This window comes from Pseudophryne corroboree, chromosome 10 (genome assembly GCF_028390025.1).
Source record: "Pseudophryne corroboree isolate aPseCor3 chromosome 10, aPseCor3.hap2, whole genome shotgun sequence".
Taxonomy (NCBI): Eukaryota; Metazoa; Chordata; class Amphibia; order Anura; family Myobatrachidae; genus Pseudophryne; species Pseudophryne corroboree.
In genome coordinates this window covers 313,634,596-313,656,305 of record NC_086453.1, presented here as the reverse complement: position 1 = coordinate 313,656,305, position 21,710 = coordinate 313,634,596, and the positions used below count along the sequence as shown (strand labels likewise).

Genomic DNA, 21,710 nt, shown 5'->3' with positions numbered 1-21,710 from the left:
TGTGTCTCACTGCAGGACAACCTTTTTATAACCTTGCATTCCCAGGGTCACATTCTAAATCTGGGATTTCCCGCTCTGTCTTTCCCGCTCTCAGTTTCCCGCTCTGAGTCTGCAAATGAGTGAGTCATGCCCTTTGCATTTTGCAGACTGATCTGTATAGCTATGAGCTGTGCTGTTAACTCCTTCTGTGCTGCAAGCTGTAGGCTGCTGGCACAGTGCTTATGCAACTCCAGCAAACATTTTACTTTTATTAAAGTCATGCTGGCACCTGTAGTGCCACAGTTGATTTGGGCTGCAGTTTCAGGGTATCACACATGGAACCCAGGTCCTTCATGGATTCAGCCAGAAAACCTGCCGAACCCTGAATGTTATGCAAAAACAATTTAACATCATTTTTGTCCATTTTATCCAAATCCTCAAGTAACGTGCCTGACCACTTTACTAAGGACTTGGCAATGCATGCACTGGCAATACTGGGACTTGACATCGCCCCTGAAGCCGTGCACACTGATCCGAGCGTATTATCAATTTTACGATCAGCCGGCTGTAATAGCGGTCGAGTTTCCAACTCAGTCCTGTCCTCCACAGGGAAAGGAAAAGCCACCTGGATCCTCTTATGGATCTGGAATTTTTCGCAGGATTAACCCATGCTTTTTCAAACATAGCATTTAAAGCCTTTGACACAGGGAAGGTTAGCGAGGTTCCCTTATCAGTGAAGGAAGCCTCCTCAACCTGCTCAGGTGTTGTATCAGAAATATTCAACACATCTCTAATGGCCTCTATCATTAACTGCACTTGTGTAAGAGATGCAGTCCCCCCAAACATATCCCCATCACCGTCCGCAGTGTCAGAAACGGTACCCGTGTAAACCTGACTAATCTGTGCAAGAACAAGTGTTTGGGAACATACAGAGGAGGGCCCTGAGGCGACAGAACTGGGCCAGACTGCCATAGAGTCCAGAAGTCTGAGAAATCACAGATTCGATAGAGGAAAAACACTCAGGTTCCCTTGCTAGTATCTGTGCTAAACCAGTGCTATCCTGATTAAATGGAATGGGATCATCCTGAGAGGACATATCCTCTGCAGCATATGACACAGAGACCCTGGACACTGCTTAATGGAGACCACAGACACTCCACACACTCACACAGGGGAGGGCAGACAGAGTCCTCCAACCCCCCCGAGAACGGCAAGAGACACAGAGATTGGAGCCAACCCACACACAGCGCTTTTAACACAAAGGGAGACCCCTTATCAGCACTGACTGTGCACCTTAATAGGTTACACAGCCGTTTTGCAGCCTCCCCCCCCCCTTCTACAACCCACTGGTACCATGAGAGATAGCTGGAGTTGCTGTGGAGGGACTTGCTTCTTCCTGGACAGCGCTGTGCAGGCAGGAAGATGGCGCTAAACGCTGCTGGGTACACTCTGAAGAGAAGCTCCGCCCCTATTATGGCGCTGTCTTCACAAGATTATACTGGCCTGAGGTTTGATGCTGGCTGAGATCCTGGGAGCCCGACAGGCTTTGTGACCAGTATAGGGTGTAGGCACTGGCTCAGGGCGCCCCTCACAGGGCCGCACTATGTACCGCTGAGCCTCCTGGAGCGCAGTTAATACTGCGCTCCTACCCTGATGCCGCCATCTTCACACTGGCCCCCCACTTGTTAGGGGGGTCGGTGACTCACTCGCCACAATCTTCAGCTCTGCAAGGGGGTGGCGGCATGCTGCTGGGGTGAGCGATCCCCTGCAGCGAGGAACGATCTATCCCCTCTGGAGCTCAGTGTCCAGTCAGCGGAGACAGTGGCTCAGATCCCGCAGGGCGGACACTGCTCCCCCCCCCCCCCCCTCAGTCCCTCGGTGCAGGGAGGCTGTTGCCAACAGCCTCCCTGTAAAATAATAAACTCTAAAATAAACTTTACTGGAGAAGCTCTGTAGAGCTCCCCTAGCTGTGACCGGCTCCTCCGGAGTCTGGTAGGAGGGGCATAGAGGGAGGAGCCAGCCCACACTCTCAAACTCTTAAAGTGCCAATGGCTCCTTGTGGACCCGTCTATACCCCATGGTACTAATGTGGACCCCAGCATCCTCTAGGACGTAAGAGAAAAAGGATTTTAAATACATAAATGTCGGCCCTCTGAAAAGTATAATCATGCATATGTACTCAGTACTTGGTTTGGGACCTTTTTGCATGAATTACTGCCTCAATGCGGCATGGCATGGATTCTATCAGCCTGTGGCACTGCTGAGCTGTTATGGAAGACCAGGATGCTTCAATAGCGGCCATCAGCTCTTCTGCATTGTTCTGTCTCATGTCTCTCATCTTTCTCTTGGCAAACTGATCAGTGTAAAAAAAAAAAAAAAGAGTAAAAAATAGAGATGAGCAGGTTCGGTTCCTCGGAATCCGAACCCGCCCGAACTTCATGTTTTTTTACACGGGTCCGAGCGACTCGGATCTTCCCGCCTTGCTCGGTTAACCCGAGCGCGCCCGGTTAACCCGAGCGTGCCCGAACGTCATCATCCCGCTGTCGGATTCTCGCGAGACTCGGATTCTATATAAGGAGCCGCGCGTCGCCGCCATTTTCACACGTGCATTGAGATTCATAGGGAGAGGACGTGGCTGGCGTCCTCTCCGTTTATAGAGAAGAGAGTGAGACAGTAGAGAGAGACACAGTAGTAATTTTGGGGAGCATTAGGAGGAGTACTAGTTACTTGCTGAAGTGATAGATAGTGTGACTGTATATTATCTGACTTGTGGGGGAGACACTGACAGTGGGGAGCAGTTAGAGTCTGAGAGCAGGACTCAGGAGTACATATAACGTACAGTGCACACTTTTGCTGCCAGAGTGCCAGCCACACTGCCATTGTGACCACACTGACCACCAGTATAATATATATTGTGATTGTCTGCTTAGGAGTACTACTTGCAAGTTGCTGATAGTGTGACCAGTGACCTGACCACCAGTTTAATAATCACCACCAGTTTAATATATATATATATATATATATATATATATATAATTGTATATAATATATATATAATATTGTATACCACCTACCCGTGGTTTTTTTTTTCTTTCTTCTTTATACATACTACTATAGTAGCTTACTGTAGCAGTCTGCGGTGCTGCTGAGCTGACAGTGTCCAGCAGGTCCGTCATCAGTCATTACATAATAAATATATCTACCTGTCCGGCTGCAGTACTAGTGTGATATAATATATATTGATTTCATCTCATTATCATCCAGTCTATATTAGCAGCAGACACAGTACGGTAGTCCACGGCTGTAGCTACCTCTGTGTCGGCAGTCGCTCGTCCATCCATAATTGTATACCACCTACCCGTGGTTTTTTTTTTTTCTTTCTTCTTTATACATACTACTATAGTAGCTTACTGTAGCAGTCTGCGGTGCTGCTGAGCTGACAGTGTCCAGCAGGTCCGTCATCAGTCATTACATAATAAATATATCTACCTGTCCGGCTGCAGTACTAGTGTGATATAATATATATTGATTTCATCTCATTATCATCCAGTCTATATTAGCAGCAGACAAAGTACGGTAGTCCACGGCTGTAGCTACCTCTGTGTCGGCAGTCGCTCGTCCATCCATAATTGTATACCACCTACCCGTGGTTTTTTTTTTTTTCTTTCTTCTTTATACATACTACTATAGTAGATTACTGTAGCAGTCTGCGGTGCTGCTGAGCTGACAGTGTCCAGCAGGTCCGTCATCAGTCATTACATAATAAATATATCTACCTGTCCGGCTGCAGTACTAGTGTGATATAATATATATTGATTTCATCTCATTATCATCCAGTCTATATTAGCAGCAGACACAGTACGGTAGTCCACGGCTGTAGCTACCTCTGTGTCGGCAGTCGCTCGTCCATCCATAAGTATACTAGTATCCATCCATCTCCATTGTTTACCTGAGGTGCCTTTTAGTTGTGCCTATTAAAATATGCTGGGGTTCAAAGACCTGCTGGTGAGAAAATTGTCAAGTCAAGCGGAACGCGACCTGTCAACATCTCCTCCTTCACATTCTCCCGCAACTGGGGGTGCGAGGAAAAGGCTCAGAATTCCGAGCCCACCCACTGGCGGTGATGCAGGGCAGTCTGGAGCGACTGCTGATGCTGACATCTGGTCCGGACTGAAGGACCTGTCAACGATTACGGACATGTCGTCTACTGTCACTGCATATGATTCTCTCCCCATTGAAAGAATGGTGGAGGATTATATGAGTGACCGCATCCAAGTAGGCACGTCACACAGTCCGTACTTATACTGGCAGGAAAAAGAGGCAATTTGGAGGCCCTTGCACAAACTGGCTTTATTCTACCTAAGTTGCCCTCCCACAAGTGTGTACTCCGAAAGAGTGTTTAGTGCTGCCGCTCACCTTGTCAGCAATCGGCGTACGAGGTTACTTCCAGAAAATGTGGAGAAGATGATGTTCATTAAAATGAATTATAATCAATTCCTCCGTGGAGACATTGACCAGCAGCAATTGCCTCCACAAAGTACACAGGGAGCTGAGATGGTGGATTCCAGTGGGGACGAATTGATAATCTGTGAGGAGGGGGATGTACACGGTGATATATCGGAGGATGATGATGAGGTGGACATCTTGCCTCTGTAGAGCCAGTTTGTGCAAGGAGAGATTAATTGCTTCTTTTTTGGTGGGGGTCCAAACCAACCCGTCATTTCAGTCACAGTCGTGTGGCAGACCCTGTCACTGAAATGATGGGTTGGTTAAAGTGTGCATGTCCTGTTTATACAACATAAGGGTGGGTGGGAGGGCCCAAGGACAATTCCGTCTTGCACCTCTTTTTTCTTTAATTTTTCTTTGCGTCATGTGCTGTTTGGGGAGTGTTTTTTGGAAGGGCCATCCTGCGTGACACTGCAGTGCCACTCCTAGATGGGCCCGGTGTTTGTGTCGGCCACTAGGGTCGCTTATCTTACTCACACAGCTACCTCATTGCGCCTCTTTTTTTCTTTGCGTCATGTGCTGTTTGGGGAGTGTTTTTTGGAAGGGCCATCCTGCGTGACACTGCAGTGCCACTCCTATATGGGCCCGGTGTTTGTGTCGGCCACTAGGGTCGCTTATCTTACTCACACAGCTACCTCATTGCGCCTCTTTTTTTCTTTGCGTCATGTGCTGTTTGGGGAGTGTTTTTTGGAAGGGCCATCCTGCGTGACACTGCAGTGCCACTCCTAGATGGGCCCGGTGTTTGTGTCGGCCACTAGGGTCGCTTATCTTACTCACACAGCTACCTCATTGCGCCTCTTTTTTTCTTTGCGTCATGTGCTGTTTGGGGAGTGTTTTTTGGAAGGGCCATCCTGCGTGACACTGCAGTGCCACTCCTAGATGGGCCAGGTGTTTGTGTCGGCCACTAGGGTCGCTTATCTTACTCACACAGCTACCTCATTGCGCCTCTTTTTTTCTTTGCGTCATGTGCTGTTTGGGGAGTGTTTTTTGGAAGGGCCATCCTGCGTGACACTGCAGTGCCACTCCTAGATGGGCCAGGTGTTTGTGTCGGCCACTAGGGTCGCTTAGCTTAGTCATCCAGCGACCTCGGTGCAAATTTTAGGACTAAAAATAATATTGTGAGGTGTGAGGTATTCAGAATAGACTGAAAATGAGTGGAAATTATGGTTTTTGAGGTTAATAATACTTTGGGATCAAAATGACCCCCAAATTCTATGATTTAAGCTGTTTTTTAGTGTTTTTTGAAAAAAACACCCGAATCCAAAACACACCCGAATCCGACAAAAAAAATTCGGTGAGGTTTTGCCAAAACGCGGTCGAACCCAAAACACGGCCGCGGAACCGAACCCAAAACCAAAACACAAAACCCGAAAAATTTCAAGTGCACATCTCTAGTAAAAAAACAAAAAACAAACATACCTGTCCTAGGAGCCGGTGATCGGTGTTCCTGTGCGGGCGCCGGGTCCTGTGACCCCGGTGCAGTAAAGTGACGCTGAAAAATGGCAGCTCACTGTACAGCACCGGGGGCCACAGCGCAGAATAAGGACCGGTGCCTGGCAGCCTCCTGGAGCAGCGGACACCGGCTCCTGCAACTGGTGAGTATGAAATCCGGGAGGGAGGGTGCCTTTTGTGGTACGGGTGTGCAGCAGGACATCGGGGTATTTTTTACGAAAAATACCCCGATGATGGTGCGGAGAGGCATCGCAGGGACAGACCTTGCCCATAAGCTCTGTCCCTGCATGCGATAATTGATACATCCATGCGATGTACTCAATTATCGCAGTGCGAGTTTGGTCTAGTTTATCACCTGTCATCCGCATCATCAGACGTGGATGGTGATAAATAGACGTCTGAAAGATCTTAACATGTATAGTTTGGAGCAGAGAAGGGAAAGGAGGGACATGACAGAAACTTTCATATAAAGAAACATTCTTCAAAGGACGAAAAGTATTAGAACACAAGGACATGCTCTGAAACTGGAGGAAGGCAAGTTCAGGGGAAATGTAAGGATAAAATACTTCACAGAAATGGTAGTGGACAAGTGGAATAGATGGGCCAAGTGGTTCTTATCTGCAGTCACAATGTTTCAGTAGGAACTGGGGGTAGATTTGCTACAACAAATGGGACTCTATCATCACCAAGAAATAAAGAAATGATAGCTGGAATCGCGTTGGGTACAGATTACCGGCGGTCAGCATACCGACGCCAGGATCCCAGCCGCCAGAATGCCAGCAGGGGGACGAGTGCAATGAAACCCCTTGCGGGCTCTCTGCGCTCACCACAGGTACTATTCCCACTCTATGGGTGTCGGGGACACCCACGAGTGGGAATAGTCCAGGGCTCCCTGCTGCCGGTATCCCGTCATCAGTATGCTGACCGCCGGGATGGCAACTACATCCCCTGGAGTCTGATCAGTTGCTATGGTCAACAACACCACTTATCTGTTTCCACCTCCTGGCCTCACTGAGGCCCATATCTGTGCAAAGACAACATTTGCTGTGCTTAGATTTCTCAGAACATTCCGGTAATCATACTCTATGGCTAAGGGTGGCCATAAAATCCCTTTAATCTGGGACACCTATGATTTTCACCTGTTCTGTGGCTGGCTCAATGCAAGCCTGTATGTCACCTGGTTTTACTCAGCCACAGAACCTGTGTAAATCATAGGTGTCCCAGATTAAAGGGATATTATGGCCACCCTTAGCCAGACTCCTGCCATAGATTATGATTACCGGAATGTTCATTGCTTCAACACCTAATTACATTTTTCAGCATAAAAGATTGAAAATCTGAAATAGTAAAAAGCAGTTATTCCTCTTGTTTGCATAGCGTACTGTATGACTATGAACAGTCCTTCACAAGGGTGTGGTTCATCAAATCGACAGTGTCTAGGTCGACAATGTTTAGGTCGACCACTATAGGTCGACAGTCACTAGGTCGACATGGATGGAAGGTCGACAGGGTTTCTAGGTCGACATGTGCTAGGTCGACAGGTCTAAAGGTCGACATGAGGTTTTTGTTGTTTTTTTGTGTCGTTTTCTTCGTAGAGTGACCGGGATCCCAAATTAGTGCACCGCGTCCCCTCGCATGGCTCGCTTCGCTCACCATGCTTCGGGCATGGTGCCTTCGCTCCGCTACCGCTTCGCTCGGCACACTTTACCGTTCCAATCGTAGTCCACGTGGATCGTTAAGTATGAAAAAATTCAAAAAAAGAAAAAAAATTGAAAAACTCATGTCGACCTTTAGACCTGTCGACCTAGCACATGTCGACCTAGAAACCCTGTCGACCTTCCATCCATGTCGACCTAGTGACTGTCGACCTATAGTAGTCGACCTAAACATTGTCGACCTAGACACTGTCGATCTTCAGACCGGATCCCCTTCACAAATTGCGGCATAATTAGTGGGAAGCACAGTTGGAGGGAAGTAGATGTTGTTTTGTCGGCATAGATATCACAGGTAGGTCTTTGTGTTCTGATGGTGGCCTGCAGCACTTTCATCTGTGCCTTTGCTGTGAGTACTGTACAGCCATAGCGCTTGGATCCCCACCTCCTCTGCGTGTGATGTTCATTGGTAGGTGACTTGTCTGCTCCATACTTGCCCACTCTCCCGAAATCAGAGAGACTCCTGAATTTAAGGGAAGAATCTCCTGGCTCCCGGGAAAATGGACAAGTTTACTGTGTCCTGGTGCTTTCTGGGTAAAATTGGCAGGGCAAAGGGTCTTATGGTGCAATTCACTATGACATTTTGCCAAAAATCATGTCAATACATTGTAGGGTGTGGGGTAGGGATAACCTAACTTGCAGCCCTATTCCCTCAGCCCTCCCACTTGGCCAATGTCGCAGAGTATGGTCTCCTCTAAGACAGTGTGTGCACACCTTGCTTTTCTGGATTGCCTGCTATTGTGACCCTGCCTGTTCCTGGCTACCCGCCTGCTTTATCTAATTGTGAAACTGCATGCTCTGATCCTAGGCTTTCAGCCTCTCCCCCTCTGCTGGATCATTTGTGTATCGTACCTGGGGTTAAGCAGACAGGGTGTTATCTCAGGCCGCTGGGAATTACACAGAACAGTGTGTTGTCTCTTATCCACAAGATTGCAGCTGATAATAGGTGCGGTGCATGATCTTATATAAGGAATAGAAGTATTGTTCATAAATAGTCATTACTCTTACACATCAGTGTTTGGTAGATTACAAGTTGGGTATGGAATCCTGGCAGTCAGAATACCGACAAATGCCAGCAGCGGGGTGAGCGCTAGAAAGCACTGCACTCACCACAGGTTCTATTCCCACTCTATGGGTGTCATGTACACCCACGAGTGGGAATAGCTCTGGCGCCAAGGGCGTAGCTACCATAGGTGTAGGGAGTGCAGCTGCTATGGGGCCCAGAGCTGAGAGGGGCCCACCTTTCCTGTCATAGTTACATGTGTTATATACAAGGGTGTAGCTACCATAGGTGGAGGGAGTGAAGCTGCTATGGGGCCCAGAGCTGAGAGGGGCCACCTTCCCTGTCACTGTTACATGTGTTATATACAAGGGTGTAGCTCCCATAGGTGCAGGGAGTGTAGCTGCTATGGGGCCCAGAGCTGAGAGGAGCCACCTTCCCTGTCACAGTTACATGTGTTATATACAAGGGTGTAGCTACCATAGGTGCAGGGAGTGTAGCTGCTATGGGGCCCAGAGCTGAGAGGGGCCACCTTCCCTGTCATAGTTACATGTGTTATATACAAGGGTGTAACTACCATAGGTGCAGGGAGTATAGTTGCTATGGGGCCCAGAGCTGAGAGGGCCCACCTATCCTGTCATAGTTACATGTGTTATATACAAGGGTGTAACTACCATAGGTGCAGGGAGTACAGCTGCTATGGGGCCCAGAGCTGAGAGGGGCCTCCTTCCCTGTCATAGTTACATGTGTTATATACAAGGGTGTAGCTACCATAGGTGCAGGGAGTGAAGCTGCTATGGGGCCCAGAGCTGAGAGGAGCCACCTTCCCTGTCATAGTTACATGTATTATATACATTTTTCGCCATTGGGTGGTACGTAGGGGTCCTTTCAAACTTTTTCCTTGGGGCCTGCGATATATCTAGCTATGCCCCTGTACCTGCTCATTGTAGTGTGGTATAACATGAACTGTAGGACATTTTAATATTATATAATATAAACCACGGCAATGTAATGAGGCGCAATATGAATAGGGAGCACTACAGCTATATATCATAATGTGAATTGGGGGTACTGTGCGGCATAATGTGTACTGGCAGCTCTGATGTGACATAGGGTGAACATAAGCACTACTGTGATTCATAAAAGAAAATAAGGCTCTACTATGGTTCAGAAAATGAACTAGGGCACTATTATAGGGCATACAATTCACAACTGCTGCAGAGAAATGTCTCTCTAGAAGCATTGGGACGGGGGCCCCTTCAAAATGTTGCTATGGGGCCCAAAAAGTTCTGGCTACGCCCCTGCCTGGTGCAGCTGTCATTCTCAGCGGTCCGGATCATGCAGTCGGTATTCTGACCACCAGGATCCCCAGCCGCCGGGATATTAACAACATCCAGTCTCCACATCTGCAATGAATTCAAACAAGCGCTTGAACAATGCACCTACAGTATGTGTGTCGATGTTTGAGCAGAATGACCAATCTAGAAGAGGGACAGCCTGTACGGAGCCAGCCATTGTATTGCAAAGGGCCAACTTTATGCTCACGCCCCATTTATTTCCCCCTGGCTCTACAAGAAGACAGACCACTTCACTTGTCAGGAGAGCTTTCACCACAGAGATATCACATATTAGCACCTGAGAACCTTTTTCATGTGGATTCTCTGGTAATTACACAGCTTTTAGCTTGTTAGTCTGATGGTATGTTTCTGGGACTTGTAGTACCACACTGCAGATTATAACTAAAGTATATTGGAACTTTGATTTGGACAATCCTCTGAGGCTATGGGGCCGATGTATTAAGCCTGGAGAAGTGATAAAGTGGAAGGTGATAACGCACCAGCCGGTCAGCATCTGTCATTTTTCAAACCCAGCCTGTAACTCGACCGTTAGGAGCTGATTGGCTGGTGCGTTATCAGTCACCTTCCACTTATCACTTCTCCAGGCTTAATACATCGGCCTCTATATCTTATATGTTTTCAGCGTGATGATTAACTATTTTAAGGGCCACATAATCTCTCTCTCTCTTTGTGTGTGTGTGTGTGTGTGTGTGTGTATATATATTATTGCATTTGGTTCTTACAATTGATATTAAAGTGATATAATTATTATTAATAATAAGCCCTGTGTTGCTGATGCTTACAGGGATATTCCTGGCTGAATCTCACGATTTCCCAAATTTCTGAAGGTTTCTGCAGGTAACTTCCAATTTTCACAGTTTGCTGAAAGTTACAGTATACAGCCTTATTGGTCGCCATGCATTAGGTCGACATGAACAAGGTCGACATGATTTTTTAAACTTTTTTGGGTGTAGTTTTCTTTGTAAAGTGACAGGGAACCCCAATTAGTGCACAGTTTCCCCTCGCATGGCTCGTTTTGCGCGCCATGCTTCGGGCAAGGTGCCTCGCTCCGCTGCCGATGCGCTCGGCATAGGTTACTATTTCCAATCGTAGTCCACGTGGATCGTAAAGTATGAAAAAGTTCAAAAAATTAAGAAAAAAAGTGAAAAACTCACGTCAACCTTTTTCCATGTCGACCTAGTGACCATGTTGATCTAATGCATGTTGATCAATAGTGCTTGACCTAATGTGGTCGACCTAATGACCGTATCCCACTCCCGCTATGCCATAACTTGTCTGCCAATCAGCAATTAGCTTTTATCTTTGCTGTACATTTGTCATTCAAGCAAGGTTCTGATTGGGTGCTCTGGTTTTAGTGGCCATTTGCATCTCTGAGTAATGTTAAGGGCAACCCTGCTACAGACTGGGCCACTCGCCGCTGAGCTGCCAGACCGCCGATACGGTAGACGGGCGTCCCGGCGGCGGGGGGAGGTGACGTGGGGGAGTGAAGTTCTGTATTGGCCTGCATGCATAAGCCACGGGGCCGCGCATCGTTCATCGTTGGTGCCTACACACTGCACGATATGAACGAGTTCTCGTTCATTAATGAACGAGAACTCATTCATATCGTGCATTGTTATCTGCCAGCGTATAGGGCCCTTAAGTAGTAACAGTCCTTATTTAATCGGGATGCGGTCAAGATCCCGCCGGAATATCGACACCGGGATCCCGACCGACCGGCACAATCCTGACATATTATCCCTCTGTGGGTGTCCACGACACCCATAGTGGGAGAATAAATTAGTGTGGAGAGCGCAGCGAGCCCGCAAGGGGCTTCGTTGCGCTCGCCCCCCTGTCTGGATTGTGCCGGTCGGGATCCCGGTGGCGGTATTCCGACCGCCGGGATTCCGTCCGGCCGTATCGCATACTGATCCCGTTTAATCCACTGTCCCAGAATAGCATTGCATCGTTTCCATTTTAATTAAACTTCTTGTACTGCAGTTCTAATTGGGTGGGAGGGAAAGACTTATGTATCACCATCTTTTCCAGCTCAGATCCTCTGATAAAACAATTGCGGCCACGTCTAATTGATCCGTTACTGTCCTCCTTTGTGGCTCTCAGTTATGTACATCTTATTTTAGCCGTATTGCAACCTCTTTCCAAGCCTCCTTAGTAAATATCTGGTATTTGTGAGCTGCTTATGTTGATGTTGCGCACATAATAATGACTGCATTCCGCCCTCTTCTCCTCTCACTTTCGCTCTCCCTCTATCCTTGCAGTGATTCTGTCCCCGGCCTGCTCAGTTGTTCCAGTTCTTCCCTGAGAAAGAGAGAGAGAGAGAATGAGAGAGAGAGAAAGAGGGAGAGGAGGTGCCTGTGTCACAATAAAAGTCCTTTCTGCCTGTGTAACCCTGCCTCAAGCCTGTCATTCCCAGTGACTCAGGAAGGAGACAGAGGTAAAGCCAGACTGCAGGGAATGAGAACACAAGGAGATAGTGAGTTGCGACACTGACAGCGTAAGACTTGTATATGGTGGCGTCGTAGTATTGCAGCGGGAAGTGAACCGCCTAATTATCACCATACACTATAGGAATGACGCAGCCTGTGTCTATATTAGTAAGGATGAAAATGACTTTGCCGTCATTGTTTTATCTTTGGCCATAGAACACACTCAATCCAGCGTCACATGCATATATTGTATTATAGTCAATCAGACATGATATAAAACACCAGAGGCACATTATGTAAGACACAAGAAGCAGGTTTATTCAATTCAGTAGAATACATACTCTGATACTAGCAGCAATGGGAGTACAGCTTGTAAAATATTATCTGAACATAATTTACAAATATATATTTTATCCCACAGGGTGAACTACATCGATAATATTCCCGCTGTCCTGTCCATCGGTGTATAAAGTATCAGCACGGATGGTAATGGGTTTAGTAATCAAATCAAATGCACTGTGTTAAAGTGATTTATTTTGTGGATTGCAATTCTAAGAAGAAGACGACTGTGTACACTAGCTACCACAATGTATTCAGTACTTTACTTCCACTGTTTGGAATATTTGAAAGCAATTCCCTAGGGCAGATTTGAGGAAGAAATAAAATGTGTGGCAAATTAGGTAGGTATAGAAAAAAGATAATACAGGTTGAGTATCCCATATCCGTAATGCTCGGAACCAGAAGCATTCCGGATATGGGATTTTTACAGATAACCTGTTATGTGGACGTGGCCGGTGGGGTCCGACGCGTCGGCAGGGGGGGGGGGGGGGGGGTCTGGCGTGTTGGCGAAGGGGTGTGGTGTGTCAGTGGTGAGTCCTGGGAGTTAGCAGCGGGTCTGCAGCAGGTACTGGGTGTCAGCGGAGGTGAGGGAATGGCTGCAAAGCCACTCCCCTCCTGTCTGTGATTGGCCGCAGACTCCAGTGATGTCATGAGGCCGGCCGCATCATGACATCGCTACGGGACTAAAATATTCTGGTTTTCAGAATATTTCGGTTAACGGGTATCCGGATAACGGACACCCTACCTGTAATAATATTTATACTCTATAGAGGTATAAGACATTAATTGGGATATCCTATTAGCAGCAGTAATATACCGCTGATAATAGGTTCATGGGGACTGTCCTATTAGCCATGCTATTAGACTGTCCTATTAGCCAGCATGATCCCCCAATGCCTCAGGTACCCGAAGCATACAGTAGTCCACTATAAGGATCCACCATAACACATAGATCTGGGAACCTATCCCAGATCCCATGTATTATTGCCTGAAAACTGAACCTTATTCGCCCGAAAGAAATGGGCTGTAATTAGATAGCCCGATATATGACCGATGGTTATTATCGGGCTATCGATACTCCCCTAAACCTATTGAACATTGCATGATCTTAATTCAATTTTATTATACTGAATACTAATACAAGACACTGCACCTTCCAACATGAATAGAAAACCATTCTATTATCCCTTTACAGAAATAATATTACACCTATCTAAGACTGGGTACACACTGATAGATATATCTGCAGATCAATGGATCTGCAGCTATATCTATAGGTGGATCGGGCAGTGTGTTGTGCATACACACTGCCCGACCTGTCGTTACTGATGTCACAAACTGGGCGGGCATTTACATGAGCTTGCAAGTTGAGCCTTCAAACATCGGTGGCCTCTGCAGCATGTGTACGGGCCGCTTTTGCCACCGGGATCCTGGGTGTTGGGATCCCAGCGTTGGTCTCCTGACCACCAGGATTCCGACCGCCGGGATCTCATACTGATCCCCCAACGCGGGAATGTCTGAACCACGGCGTTCACAGACATATCGTTGGTACACACTGGCCGATGGGCCAGCAATATATTGGTCATTTAATAGAACGGCCGATATATCGACCTGTGTGTACCCAGCTTAACATAGCACCAATGTGAAACCCCAATCACTAAGTTGTGGTTGATCACTATTTAACAAAATATTTTGTCCTTGGGTAGTAATGACTCTTTCTTAATTGCTTATGGGGGTCATTCCAAGTTGATCGCTCGCTAGCTAGTTTTAGCAGCCGTGCAAACGCTATGCCGCCGCCCACTGGGAGTGTATTTTAGCTTAGCAGAAGTGTGAACGCATGTGCAGCCGAGCTCTGCAAAAACAGTTTGTGCAGTTTCAGAGTAGCTCTGAACCTACTCAGCGCTTGCGATCACTTCATCCGGATTTGACGTCATACACCCGCCCAGCGAACGCCCAGCCACGCCTGCGTTTTTTCAGACACGCCTGCGTTTTTGCAAGTACTCCCTGAAAATGGTCAGTTGACACCCAGAAACACCCCCTTCCTGTCAATCTTCTTGAGGCAGTCAATGCGACTGAAAACTTCGCTAGAACCTGTGCAAAACAACAACGGGCTTTGTACCCGTACGACGCGCGTGCACATTGCGGTGCATACGCATGCGCAGTAATGCCAGTTTTTAGCCTGATCGCTGCGCTGCGAACAACGGCAGCTAGCGATCAACTCGGAATGACCCCCTATGTCTCTAAAGTACAGTAAATAGTATTTATTCCCCTCAAACTTTGCTTTTGTGACCTGAACATTTTCTACCATGAAAGCTACCAATTTCAGATGAGAAAAGGGTGAATTTGCATTTTGTTTTACACAATGTAAGGGGGGGAAAAATCAACATATGTATGAAAATCAACATATAAAGTTGTACAAACACGACCACAAAAGAATTAGAAGTGAGTAGCTTTTCCAGATTTACAATAACCCAGTCCTTGGCCTCGCCACTCCCAGAAAACGAGGGCAACCCACCCCCGTTTTCCATAACGCCGGCCGCCTCCGCCCCGTCCCTCATGGTCTAAATTGCATATTTACTAATAGTTGATTTTAATATCGACGTCGGCATTGGATGATTTTTAGTAGTGTAAAGTTTGTCATTTTTGTCAGTTCCATTTAAAATGGACCCATAAAATCAAGCAGAAATAGACTACCACTCTCTACTGATTTTAGTTGGACAAAACATACCACATGCAAGAAGCTGCTCTGGTTCTCTAATTCCGCCTCCTGTGCCTGCTGGCAGTGTAGAGATGCAGAGTCTAACGGATCCCCTGGTCTTTGCCAAGAACCGCTGTAAGGTGCAATAAAAAGACAACGATGCCCAAACTGTACAAAACCAAATATAGCTGTATATTAATAAACATTTGAGAAGCACTCGGGGTCAGTAGCTACCATTAGTCAAGCCTAGGTGTTTGAATTAAGTTGACATAATGTCACCCTAAGGGGGACATGTACTAAGCAGTGATAAAAGTGGAGAAGTGAGCCAGTGGAGAAGTTGCCCATGGCAACCAATCAGCTGCTCTGTATACTTTTATAGTACGCAAATGATAAATGTTACATCAACGCTGATTGGTTGCCATGGGCAACTTCTCCACTGGCTAATTTCTCCACTTTTATCACTGCTTAGTAAGTGTCCCCCTAAGTGCCATATTCCCTGAAGAAATCACATACTGAGCACCAACCGCTGATCTGGCAGAGCATGTGTGATATGATTGTTGCTGTACCTCCATCCAAGTGATGGGATGGGAGCGGTGTCGGACTGGGGCATGAAGGGTCCACCAGGGGAATACAGTAGTAGGGGCCCACGCTTAGGGGTGTGGCCAGCCACCAGAGGGGGTGTGGCCAGCCCATTACAGGCTTGGCTTACCATTAAAGAGTGCGTGGTCAGGGCTCCTTTATAAATATATACAGTAAATACTGCTAGTCCATGCATGATAATATACTAGATTAATAACAGTAATGCACTGTAGAAAATACCATAGTCCTATGCAGCATTATGTACCATATATGTATAATGTATAATTTAAGTCCACAGTCTGGAACCTGATCCCTAGAGGAGGAGGTGGGCCCGCAGGTAGTCGGGCCCACCAGGGGTTTCCCCTGTACCCCTGTGGGCCAGTCCAATCCTGGATGGGAGTGGGCGCTGGACTATGATGTCAAGGGGACTGAAGCAGAAGATGGTCCCTCCCTCCTGTCTGATAAGTGAGGAGGAGAGGGGGCACCTGAAGAGTGAAAGCACCTGGGTCATCCATGAACCTCTCGTCAGCTCCGAGAAATGACAACGAGAAATTATATTGACTGATTATTTGTGACAATATTTTGCAGTACCATACATAACAAGATTATGCACAATGTCAAACCTCCCAAGATAATCTCCATTCAGTACTTTTTATGCATATCCAATTTGCAAAACATTTCCTCTGCACAGGTGTTAAATATTAATGGTCTGGTTCTGAGCTGGAAGCAAAGCAAAAAAAAAAAATCAAGTAACTTTGCAAAGTACACAAACCATGTTGCAGTGCAAGGGGTGCAGACAGATCCGGCCCTAACCAATATGATGCCCTAGGCAAGATTCTAGCTGGTGCCCCCTAGCACCATCGCTAGTTCCGCCTCTGACCCTGCACCCCTTTACCAGCACCATCCCCCCTCACCCATAGCAGTCCTTATTTTGGTGTTCCTACCCTCTATATTTTAAATAGGAACAAAAAGGGGTGTGTTGTCCCTTGCAAGGGGAATGGCCAGACAATAGCACCCCCAATTCAGATTACGGCACACAGTACTGCAACTTTATTCACATTTTATCATGTGATAGTGTCCCTAATTCACATTACATCACACAGTAGTACCACTTTACCTTATATACGTTACTCCTCACATTAGTGCCCCTAATTCACGTTACATCACACAGTAGTACCACTTTACCTTATATACGTTACTCCTCACAGTAGAGCCCCTTATTCACATTACATCACACTGAATTGTTACTTATTCACATTACACCACACCATATTGCTCTTTATTCATATTAGACCACACAGCAGTGCCCTTTCTATATGTTACGCCACACAGAAGAGCACCTTATACACATAATGCCACACATTAATAATCCATTTATACACATAATACCACACAGTAATGCCCCTTACACATATGACACACATTATTAATGTCCTTATAAACATAATGCACCTTACACATTATGCCTAATGCCCTTATACACATAATGTCCATTACACATATTTCGAACACTCTTGCACAACCAACTCACTCACACACAGCACTCGCAGGGACACTAACACTGTGACCTCTGCCTCTGCTTGGATCCAGATGTGTCCTCATATGTGTCCTCATATGTGTCCTCATACACCTTGCCTCAATGCATCATGCAGCAGGAGATGCCTGGCCAGAGTCAGCTGGCAGCTATGCTAACTTCGGCCACCTCTATTTATTTATGAAAATGCATCTTATTTGCATTGCTATGTGGCTAGGATGCACAAGCAGCTTCTGCTGATTAAAATGATATGCAGAATGCCTATATTCTGTGTGCGACTGCGGCTGTATCTGCATCCGAAATGCTACACACAGAATATAGGCATGCCGCATATCATTTTAATCAGCAGAAGCTGCTTGTGCCCCTAGGCATTTGCCTAGTTTTCCTATGCCTAGGGCCGCTCTGGGTGCAGCTACACTTATTTTCTTGCTGCTTTTGCATGTAGCCTACAAATGCAGGGATGCTTTTAACACTACAATTTAGATGTGACTCCCCCCCCCCTCCCCCTTCCCCATCTGCATCTGATGCAGTTCTGTTTAACTTCTAAACATGTGTAATTGGCTGAAACCTCATTATGAAGCCTATTAAAAGGGACACCACAAAGTGGTGCACTCTGGCTGTACTAATCATGGCAATGCAAGGCTCTGCAATACTGTATATTTTCCTAAGCATGCAAAGGTGTTTATGGGTCTAAACATGTATGTGAAATGCTTTGGCCAATGGGAGAGCAGTAGGAAATGTAATTAGGTTTTAAGTCAGTTTTTGGAGCCAACTTTGAGTCTGTTTACAGTTGGTTTCTAACGTCTGTTTAACTAAAACCGACTGAGTTTAGATTTTTAGAACCTACTCACATCACCTTCGATCTTTAAAATGGTCACAAAAATGACTTTTAGTAAATACCAGATTTTAGAAAGTCAAACACAAGTGAAAAACAGGTTGAGTTTATTTGGGATCTCGTGCTGAGGAAACTACAATTGGCCCCTAATCCATCTCCCCTTGTACCTCTGTTCCATAACCCTGCCTTCCCTCCGGGAATGGTTAAATCTGCTTTTTCACTTTGGAAACAGGGGAACATTTCTTTTCTCAATGACATCACCTCTAGTACACCTTTTCCTTTGTTTACCCAGATTCAGACACAATACTCTCTCCCTCATAGTGAATTTTTTCGATACCTCCAACTTAGGCACTTCCATTCCAGGGTCCATACCACTCTCTCTTCTAGGCCGCTCACCACTCTTAAAAATATATGTCTGAGACGATCTTCTACGAAAGGTCTTATCTCTGACCTCTATGCTTTGCTATTACTGGGCTCTGCCGCTCCCAAAGATGCCAGAGAGCTGGCCTGGGAGAGGGATCTGGGTGTCACTTTGGATGAGGAGGAATGGGGAGAAATATGGAGTAATGCGTCCTCCTGTTCTATCTGTGTTCGGATAAAGGAGAATGTATATAAACTGTTATACCGTTGGTACTATGTACCCTCTCGCTTAAAGGCGATGTATCCCGATGTTACAGACAGTTGTTGGAGGGGTTGCGCTGCTGAAGGGACATATATACATATTTGGTGGACTTGTCCGAAATTAGAATCTTTATGGAAAGACATTGTTCGACTTCTTTCGTGTCTATTCACTGTCCCAATCCCCCTGGACCCTAAATACTTCCTACTCCCTCTAGACCTCCCGACCTTAACTAAACCCCAGAACAAGCTATTGCGTCATGTGGCTACCGCTACGACATGCCACATAGCAAAAGCCTGGAAATCTCCCACTTCACCATCCCTGCAATCCGTCATCTCCTACATTTGGTACGTGTATAAAATGGAATATATGACCAGTATCATTAGGCAATCTACCGGGGCATTTGACAAAGTCAGAACACCTTGGCTAGCTTCTCAAAATGCCCCCTCCCCATTCTGTAGCTAATTAAGATACCTTCCCCTCTTTTTGGGTTGTCTTCCCGGACTCCGCCACTTGGACTCCTCTCCTCCTCTTCTCTCTATTTCTCGCTTTGTTCTCGATCTTGTTCTTTTTTTTTCCTATCTCTTTTCTTTCCGCTCTCTCACTCCCCTAGACTGGTTGGCCACACCATGGAACTGAGGGACTCTCTATTACACTATTTCTGTCATCTTGTTTAAATAAACAAAATTTTTTTTTACTAATTTCTCTGACGTCCTAGTGGATGCTGGGAACTCCGTAAGGACCATGGGGAATAGCGGCTCCGCAGGAGACTGGGCACAAAAGTAAAAGCTTTCTGACTAGCTGGTGTGCACTGGCTCCTCCCCCTATGACCCTCCTCCAAGCCTCAGTTAGATTTTTGTGCCCGGCCGAGAAGGGTGCATGCTAGGTAGCTCTCCAGAGCTGCTTAGAGTAAAAGTTTTAAATAGGTTTTTTTATTTTCAGTGAGACCTGCTGGCAACAGGCTCACTGCATCGTGGGACTAAGGGGAGAAGAAGCGAACTCACCTGAATGCAGAGTGGATTGGGCTTCTTGGCTACTGGACATTAGCTCCAGAGGGACGATCACAGGTTCAGCCTGGATGGGTCCCGGAGCCGCGCCGCCGGCCCCCTTACAGAGCCAGAAGAGAGAAGAGGTCCGGAAAAATCGGCGGCAGAAGACGTTCCTGTCTTCAATAAGGTAGCGCACAGCACTGCAGCTGTGCGCCATTGCTCTCAGCACACTTCACACTCCGGTCACTGAGGGTGCAGGGCGCTGGGGGGGAGCGCCCTGAGACGCAATAAAACATGTTTTAAACCTTATATGGCTAAAGAAATGCATCACATATAGCTCCTGGGCTATATGGATGCATTTAACCCCTGCCAGTTTTCCTAAAAAAAGCGGGAGAAAAGGCAGCCGAAAAGGGGGCGGAGCCTATCTCCTCAGCACACAAGCGCCATTTTCCCTCACAGCTCCGCTGGAAGGACGGCTCCCTGACTCTCCCCTGCAGTCCTGCTACAGAATCAGGGTAAAACAAGAGAGGGGGGGGCACTAATTGGCAGAAAATACATATACAGCAGCTATAGAAGGGAGAAACACTTATATAAGGTTATCCCTGCATATATATAGCGCTCTGGTGAGTGCTGGCAAACTCTCCCTCTGTCTCCCCAAAGGGCTCGTGGGGTCCTGTCCTCTATCAGAGCATTCCCTGTGTGTGTGCTGTGTGTCGGTACGATTGTGTCGACATGTATGAGGAGGAAAATGATGTGGAGGCGGAGCAATTGCCTGTAATAGTGATGTCACCCCCTAGGGAGTCGACACCTGACTGGATGGTAGTATGGAAGGAATTACGTGACAGTGTCAGCACTTTGCAAAAAAACTGTTGACGACATGAGACAGCCGGCAAATCAGTTAGTGCCTGTCCAGGCGTCTCAAACACCGTCAGGGGCTCTAAAGCGCCCGTTACCTCAGATGGTCGACACAGACCCAGACACGGACTCCAGTGTCGACGGTGACGAGACAAACGTAATGTCCAGTAGGGCCACACGTTACATGATCACGGCAATGAAGGAGGCTTTGAACATTTCTGATACTACAAGTACCACAAAAAGGGGTATTATGTGGGGTGTGAAAAAACTACCCATAGTTTTTCCTGAATCAGATGAATTAAATGAGGTGTGTGACAAAGCGTGGGTTTCCCCCGATAAAAAACTGCTGATTTCTAATAAATTATTGGCATTATACCCTTTCCCGCCAGAGGTTAGGGCGCGTTGGGAAACACCCCCTAGGGTAGATAAGGCGCTCACACGCTTATCAAAACACGTGGCGTTACCGTCTCCTGATACGGCCGCCCTCAAGGAACCAGCTGATAGAAAGCTGGAAAATATCCTAAAAGGTATATACACACATACTGGTGTTATACTACGACCAGCAATCGCCTCAGCCTGGATGTGCAGCGCTGGAGTGGCTTGGTCGGATTCCCTGACTGAAAATATTGATACCCTGGATAGGGACAGTATATTATTGACTATAGAGCATTTAAAGGATGCATTACTATATATGCGAGATGCACAGAGGGATATTTGCACCCTGGCATCAAGAGTAAGTGCGTTGTCCATTTCTGCCAGAAGAAGTTTATGGACACGACAGTGGTCAGGTGATGCGGATTCCAAACGGCATATGGAAGTTTTGCCGTAT

General features: G+C 46.8%; 2 long non-coding RNA genes across 3 annotated transcripts in view; one reads left to right on the top strand and one right to left on the bottom strand.

The window, feature by feature from the left end:
- Nucleotides 1–21,710, top strand: part of LOC134966609 (uncharacterized) — a 106,080-nt gene that overhangs the window by 55,094 nt on the left and 29,276 nt on the right. Inside the window, exons 2-3 of one of the 2 annotated variants that reach the window (XR_010188675.1) lie at nt 12,266–12,441; nt 12,855–12,919. This is a non-coding gene — a long non-coding RNA (uncharacterized LOC134966609). Of the gene's footprint in view, nt 1–12,265; nt 12,481–12,854; nt 12,920–21,710 lie in introns of both variants that reach the window. The other variant, XR_010188674.1, reaches the window with a different exon arrangement.
- Nucleotides 11,934–21,710, bottom strand: part of LOC134966610 (uncharacterized) — a 51,375-nt gene continuing 41,598 nt past the window's right edge. Inside the window, exon 4 of the long non-coding RNA XR_010188676.1 lies at nt 11,934–12,305. This is a non-coding gene — a long non-coding RNA (uncharacterized LOC134966610). The remainder of the gene's footprint in view (nt 12,306–21,710) is intronic.